General features: G+C 47.9%; 1 protein-coding gene across 1 annotated transcript in view; it reads left to right on the top strand.

Annotated features, from left to right (window-relative positions):
• The first annotated feature begins 5,258 nt into the window (after positions 1–5,258).
• The window catches only part of SIPA1L3 (signal induced proliferation associated 1 like 3), a 249,360-nt gene continuing 246,525 nt past the window's right edge, over positions 5,259–8,093 (top strand). Inside the window, exon 1 of the mRNA XM_077773636.1 lies at positions 5,259–5,740. The gene's annotated coding sequence lies outside the window, so the exon portion shown is untranslated. The remainder of the gene's footprint in view (positions 5,741–8,093) is intronic.

Raw genomic sequence — 8,093 nt, 5'->3', positions numbered from 1 at the left:
AGGCCTTCTCTTCTAATAAGTTCCCTAGGTGTTTCTATGGACATTCAAGTCTGACTGAAATAGGAAATCGAGAGGATGGTGCCCAGGACTAAGCATCGATGCCACCTTGCACAGCTGGAGAAAGGATCCGACCATCTGACTTTGCAAATCCAGAGTTGATGCTTAACCGATGGAGCCACCCAGGCACCCCTATTTTATTTAATTTTAAAAGTTTATTGGGGCGCCTGGGTGGCTTAGTCGGTTAAGCGTCCGACTTTCGCTTAGGTCATGATCTCGCGGTTCGTGGGTTCGAGCCCCGCATCGGGCTCTGTGCTGACTGCCAGCTCAGAGCCTGGAGCCTGTTTCAGTCTGTCCCTCCCTCTCTCTCTGACCCTCCCCTGCTCACGCTGTCTCTCTCTCTCCTAGAAATAAATAAAACATTTAAAAAAATAAAAATAAAAGTTTATTTATAGAGAGAGTGTACAAGCAGCTCGGACAGAGAGGGAGGGAGAGAGAATCCCAAGCAGGCTCTACGCTCAGTGAAAAGCCTGACAAGGGGTTCAATCTCACAACTGCAAGATCATGACCTCAGCCGATATTAAGCGTCAGAGGCTCAAATGATCGAGCCACCCAGGCACCTTGAAAATCCTATTTTTTTTTAGCTTTTGGAAGAATCCTGTAGAGCTTTATTATTATTTTTTTACAAATAGTTCGTCAGGTTGGTTTCCATATAACACCCAGTGCTCATCCCCACAAGTGCCCCCCCATGCCCATCTTCCCCGCCCCCATCAGTCCTTAGTTTGTTCTCAGCTTCCAAGAGTCTCTCATGGTTTGCTTCTCTCCCTTTCCCCCACCATTTACCCCCTTCTTCTTCCCCATGGTCCTCAGTTAAGTTCCTCCTAATCCTCCTATACGTGCAAACATATGATATTTGTCCTTCTCTGCCTGACTTATTTCGCTCAGCATAACACCCTCAAGGTCCATCCATGTTGCTACACATGGCCAGATTTCATTCTTTCTCATTGCCATGTAGTATTCCATCGTATAGATAAACCACATTTTCTCGTGGAAATCCTATGTTTAATAAGCTCTGTCAGGGAGTCTGGTATTACTGGTCTGAAGATCAAATAAGCTAATTCTTGTGAATTCCTTTTTAAGTATACTATGGAGAAACAAACAATTATGATTGCTGTTTTTAGACTGGTTTGGTTCTTAGACAAGTATTTCTTTCCAAATTATACTTTGTACTTTTCAGTTGCTCTGGAAACATGACAGCTAAATTTATAGTCTGGCCAGCGGAGGGCACTAGAGGCCATCCTTGTGCCTGCCAGATGAAAGAAAACGTTCAATTTTAAGAAGTGGCTCTTAAAGCGTGATCCCCTAAGCCAGCAGCGTAGGTTATCACCTGGGAATTTGTTAGAAATGCAAATTATCAGGCCCCACACCAGACCTAATGAATTTGTAACTCTGAGGGTAGAGTTTTAGAATCTCTCCAGCTGATCTTCATGGATACTAAAATCTGAGAACCACTTACTTGGACAGTGATTGGAGTTCTAGATCAGTTTGGCCTTGGCTTCCTAAGACAAGGTCAGCAGAACCCACCCTCTGGCATAGTTAAGCCTAGACCCTGTGTTGCCACAGAGACAAGGTGGCTGGGTTTTAGGGGGAAACAGTAGGCAAAATTTGCCATAATCCTCTCATGTGTAGAGGGGGTTAAAGCCCTTCCAAAAGTTTTCACACCAATCACTGCATTTGTTCTCAAAAGAATTCTGAGAGGCAGATAGCATTCATCTCCATTATACATTAGAAGGAACATGAATTCAGAGGGGAAAAGGGAGGTGTTCAAGACTACACAGGGCAATGGGGCACCTGGCTGGCTTAGTCAGTTGAGCGTCCGACTTCGGCTCAGGTCATGATCTCACAGTTTGTGGGTTCGAGCCCTGCGTCGCGCTCTGTGCTTACAGCTCAGAGCCTGGAGCCTGTCTTCGGATTCTGTGTCTCCCTCTCTCTCTGACCCTCCCCTGCTCGTTCTCTGTGGCTCTGTCTCTCAAAAAATAAATAAATGTTAAAAAAAAAAAAAGACTACACAGGGCAGATTTAAGACTAAGATCCAATTCACAGTTCGGGATTTGTCTGCCATATCCAGGGAGAAAGGGATTCTGCCAGCTGATGCTCAGGAAGCTCTCTGACTCAGAAACCCACTAATGGGAACTGGTGACTGGCTGTCAGACACTGGCATCCCTCCATCTCTACCCCAGGCTGCATGCTGCCCTCCTGCTGTATGTTTTCTCATTCTAGTCCCCTGTAACCCTACAGTTGCCTCTCCTTTGGGCCACATTTCAGGAGCCGGTGTGAGCTGCTTCACATGCCCCAGAGTTAGGGAGAGAGTAGTAATTTGTGACAAATTTGTAGTCACTGCCATCAGTTTCCATTGTTTCTAATATCTGCTCTGGGTCCAATTCTCTTGGCTAGCCTGCAAGAAGCAAGCGGTTGAGACTCTTTGTGGGCAATATTCCTTGGGGGTCAGTGAGAAAGAAGGTCTTCAAACCCCAAACCTCTGTTTATTTTTTTGCCACTCTCGTCCAACCCACATACCAGCTTCCTCCTGTTATCCTCAGAGGAAACCTCTCTCCTAAAGTTTACCCACATTTGATTCCCTAATCTCATTATTGGTACTTAAGAGCAAATCTGGAGTGAGCTCCAAATGTCTTAATCCCAATAGTCTTGACTTTTTACTATCTTGATAACCCAAAGATGATCTAATGGGAGAATTCAAGCCTTGCAGTCAATTTAGGGGAGTTTGTATTTGGGGCGAAGGTTTGGTAAGCCCTGCTGACTACGTAAACAAACCGGGTCTGTGGCTGCACACTGCACTATACCCTTTTCTTAGCTGCAGTCCACTCCAAGCTACTGTGTCCAAGGTGGTGGGATGGAAGGCTAGATTTCAGCAAGCTCTGCCTTTGTAATAAAGAGAATTATCTCTAGGGGGCACTGCACTCCATGACGCCATTGGGCCCCTGGGCTCCTTTTGGGTCACTCATGGGCTCTATACGTTGTGTTATAGGAATGTGAGGGCATACAGTTCTTGCCCCGGAGAACTTACAGTTTAGCAGGAAAGGGAAACATTAAAGAGTTGTCACAAAATCGATTACAATGAGAAATTCTGAGTAATGGACTATATCATTCTTTGAACTTTTCTGCAACTTTTAATCTTCTCAAACTTGAAACAAATTATTCTATAGATGCAGTTTTAAGAAGGAAAGGAACACAGTGTTGTGAGTACATATAACAAGGAGACTTGGCCACCCAAAAGAAGGGTGATGTGCCCTCCACACGTTGAGGTGGGCCCTGCATGGTGGCTCTCATGTTAGGGAACAGGGGTGCAGAAAGCTGGCACCAGAAGGGCCTAATAGGTCAGAGGGGCTGTAATGCCAGAGGTAATCCTGGGAACTGAGCAGGCATTTTAAATATATTGTTTCATTTTAATTCTTCTAATGAGTCTATGACTTAGCTAGCATCCTCCCTTTATACAACTGTTTAAAATGGACATGGTAGTCGCTCTCTCTGTCTGCTCCTCCCCTGTTTATGCTCTGTCTCTCTCTCTCTCTCTCAAAAATAAACTTTGAAAAAAACTTTAAAAAATAAAATAAATGTGGTAAAAAATATTCAAAAGATACTAAGAAGCATATAATGAAAAAGCCACCTTTTCACACCTGACAACTTGTCCTTGTTTCCCTTTCACAAAGGTAACCCTGGTTGTGTCTTTCTGCAGGTGTTCTGTACATACGCAAGCATATATGTAAAAAATATCCTTAGAAACGGTAGTACACTCCATTCACTGTTCTGCACCTCTTTCTCACCTAATGTATCTTAGAGATTAACTCGTATTAATACTCAATAGCTCTGTCTCATTTTTCAGCAGTTGCCAGCTGCCTGGTATTTAGCATTTATTTATCCAAACTTCTATTCATGGACATTGGGCAGTTTCCAACCTTTTGCTTTGACACCCCCTGCCACATACGAGTGTCTGTTAATGCCTTAGAGTTTCAATTTCATTTTTAGTTCAATGAAAATTTAAAATCGAAGCAATGTAAATGTTTTCTCTTTAAATATAACGTATTTTGGATATATAGGGTTAAATAAAATCTCAAAGCGAATTTCACCTTCCTTTAAATTTTTTTAAAATGTAGTAATTAAAATGGCAAATATAGTTGCATTGTATTTCTGTTGGGTGGTCCTGCTATAGATTGTCACCGTCTGGAGGTGGTCTGATACCCCAATTGGATTTAGCTCTTTCAAGGTAGGAACACAGTCTGTCTTTTCTGTGTCTTCATAATCACAGTATGAAGTAGGTGCTTAATATGTTTCTTTGGAATGAATGCGCAAATGAATGGCCCTCTGCCTGCTTCCCTGCTTCAAGTCTTACAGAGCATCTTCTTGGAAGGAAGAATGAGGTGGGAAAGGTATTGAATGGGTTTTCTTGACAGAGGACCTTCCACTTTCAGCCAATTCCCTCCATAACTCCTATGGAGTTGGAGTGGTATACAGTTTTTTAAAAAAGGGTCGGATTCTTGATTATATCAGCAAGTGGACTAAATGTGAACAACATTTCTAGGCGGTAGGTACTCAACTAACACTAGCCACCCTCAGAATGTGTGATCAACAACAGAAAGGTGGCTAACAGGGCCTCCAGGGCAGCCTTGTGGGTGGTGGTCCTGAGGCTCCCGACGAAGGAAGAGCTCTGGAGCTGCCTGTGCAGGCGAGAGGCCACTACACCCGAGTCCCTACACATTCTGGCGTCCCGGCCATCCGCGTGCGCAGAGAAGAGGGCGTGTCCTCCCCTTCAAGGCTGGAGCTATGCCTGTTACCTGTGACAACAGGACTCCCGACAAGGGACGCGTACGGCGTGTGTGGCGACACCCGGGAGCTCCTATGTGAAGTACTAGACCTAGAAGGAGCGCCTGAGGAGCGACCTTGGGGACGCTGCGGGAGGACTCGCCCAACAGAGCTGTTAGACCCCCAACCCCGCGTTGCGCAGAGTGACCGAGGCGAGCGGAATGAGCGCGCGTGCGCACTGGCGCGCGCCCGTAGGCAAAAGCCCAGCGCGCGACTCCGCGCGCGCGTTCGAAAGAGAAAAAAAAAGTCTCCCCCGCGGGAGTCCGCGGCATTAAGGCCGGAGTTGGCCGGCGAGCGCGCGTGCGCGAGCGCGCACAGACGCCCTCCTCCGCCGCTCCCCTCCGTTGGGGGTCTAGCGCACAGCTCCGCTGTCCATACCACTCCCGAGGCTCGCGCCCTCGGGGTAAGTACCTAGCGCCTTGCGGAGAAGGGGGGGTGAATCCGCCGAAGGAAGGCTGGAGGCGGACAGGGCTGGGAGAAAGGGAAAAAGCGCCCTCGCGGAGCTAAGAGCTCGGCCACCAGGCTGGAGTCTGCAGAAGACACGCCTCCATCCCTCACGCCCCTCGGGGCTGCGGAAGTGCTCTGGAGACTGGAGCGGCAAGGAGGCGACAGGTGGACTACCATTCCCAGAAGGCGGCGCGGGGCTGCGCCTACTGCTCCCGGCAGTACCTGCGCGCCAGGCTTTTTCAGTTTGCTGCCTCCTGGGGCGAAACTACAGTTCCCAGGAGGCCTCGCGCGAAGCGGCTTGGAAGTGGGTAGCCTGGAAGTCACTCGGGCCACAGGAGCTGGCGGCGTCTCCAGCGAACGGCGCGGGGCCGGACACCGCGGTCGTGAGGCCCGCGGCGCGGGCAACCGGGACACCCAGGTATGTGGTTTCGGGTGTAGGGGCGGCCTCACGCACGGGTGGCGGGGAATCGGTGTCCACTCGGACCCTGAGGGTCAGCGCGGGCTGGGGACCCAGCGGACGGTCGGGTGTGGGCAGTGGTTGTTGGGGGCGGCGGCGCCGGGACTCGCGCCCTCCGGACCTGGCCGGCCCTGTGCTCGTATGATTCAACTTTCGAGACATGGTACCCAGCGCTGTATAAAAGCATGGAATGGGAGTCGGGGAGCGATGGGTTCGCGTCCTGCCTCTGCCGCTCAGGAGCTGCGATCTGAGAAAATCGTACCGAACCTCGGTTTCCCCTTAGGTAAAAGGGGAAAAAGAGTGTCTTTTGCCGGGAATTCTGCTGAGATGTTGAGATATGGCGAATAAAGCATTTGGCACATAGAATGCACTTATTACGTGTTTGCGCTATTGTTGGCTCCCAAGAAATAGAGTAAGAGTATTATCCATAAGCGTAGGGTTAGTTGAGGGTGTGCATGTAAAGGGCCGAGTCCATAGTTAGCACTCAGTGCAGGATGGCTGCAGTTAACTGAAATTATTTTGAGAGCTTTGGTTTGGGAGGCAGAGACCCAGATTCAAATTTAGGCTCTGCCATTGACCAGCTGTGTGACCTTGGGCAACTGACTTTACTTCTCTGTGGCTCGGTTTCCCTATCTGTAAAATGGGGATTTTAATAGCAGCCACCTCATAGAGTTGTTTGGAGGATGCAGTGAGAATACTGTGGGTAAAGTGCTTAGAGCAGCAGCTGGCACATAGTCAGCGTTCAATAAATGGTACCATTTATTCAGCGTTTTCCCAGTGTCCCAGAGACCCTTTGAGGGTGGGGCTCTGGCTGTACTCTAGGTCTGGGCCATGGGGAGACCACTGATCTAGTTGATTTCCTCTTCTGCAGCTTCAGGTTCCTCATTTGTAAAATGGGATGACAATATCAGTCTCAGAAGGTTGTAACAATTTGCTGAGATTGTATTCCTAGTCCAGAGCCATCTCTTACTAAGTAGCAGCTCTTATGTATTATAATTGTTCTTCTTCAGTGTTCTCCATCTGGCCCAAAGACTGTCTAACTGTGGGCTGTGACATGACAGCCCTGAGCTCCCCCACACATTCACTCCCAGCCTCAGTGTCCCATCTGTGAAATGGTAGTCACAGGATTTTGTGCCAGAGTTGTTTTGATGATTCCAGGAGATAATTCATGTTTAGTGTTTAGCACAGGGCAGGGTGCATAGTAAGCACTTAATAAACATATCTTGTTTCTCTTAATAGGCTTTTGCTGCTTATATTTGTTTACAGAGCAGAGCAGGGATAAGGTTAGTGTCCCTCCCACCCTAATTTTTATTCACCAAAGATCAAATTGTGGCACATATGTAGTATAACAGCCTGAGAAAAGATGGTGCTGGCTGGCTATCAGCAGCCCCCAGCACACCTCTCCCACACTCCCCCTCCCCCCCCACGCCAGCACATTCATTCCGGTGCTTTAGTACCACCCCAGTGCTGCCAGCACTTGACTCTGTCTCAAAGCCATATTAGTCAGCTCCAGATGTGGGCCTGAGCTTCCTTGATGTCCTCTGGTGACTGTCCCTTGGGCACCATGAGCTCAACATGTTTAATCTAAACTCGTTCTCTTCCCATACGCAGTAGTCACCATCTCAGCAAATGGACCAACACTGACCCAGTTGCCCAAGGCGGAAACTTGAGAGTTGTTCTTCTCCCCTAGCCTTCCCAGGTCCAGCTGATGGGCAAGAAGGATGGAGCTGCCATTTCATAGAAACACCATTTCATTGGCCTGTCTTGGTCTTCCATCTCATGGGCACTGAAAAGTCCACCTTGGCCACTAGAGATGGCTTTTCTAATAAGGTTGAGTTGTTTCTTTTAGATCACCAAGGATAAATACATGTGGAACATTAGTAAGGGGCAGAGAAGACCATATGGACTTGGCCTAACTGCAGTGGCCACAGGTGTAACATAAAGGCCTGGTTTTCCAGGGGGTCCATTTTTACCAGTGTGGGTGAATGGTTAATTTTTCTCAAAAGTTACACTGTTTCAGTGAATTGAAATCCTGTTTGGGAAGAAGGCAATCCTGGACATTTGGGAGGTAGTGCACACATGAGGGAAGAGGCTGGGAAGGGAATTCATTATATCCCTGTGTAGGCTTGAGTCTGGTGGCAGAACCCTGTCATTGTGATTTCGTTTGATGATGGGAACCCATGGTCTCAGTCACATTTATGATGGCCACCAAATTTACCTAAGTGGTTTTTTTTTTTAATTTTTAAATGTTTTATTTATTTTGAGAGAGAGAGACAACGTGAGCAGGAGAGGGACAGAAAGAGAGGGAGACACA

The sequence above is a fragment of the Crocuta crocuta genome, unplaced genomic scaffold (genome assembly GCF_008692635.1).
Source record: "Crocuta crocuta isolate KB4526 unplaced genomic scaffold, BGI_CrCroc_1.0 scaffold267, whole genome shotgun sequence".
In the NCBI taxonomy this organism is placed as follows: domain Eukaryota; kingdom Metazoa; phylum Chordata; class Mammalia; order Carnivora; family Hyaenidae; genus Crocuta; species Crocuta crocuta.
Note: the sequence above shows the minus strand (reverse complement) of the source record. Positions and strands in the feature narration are given on the sequence as shown.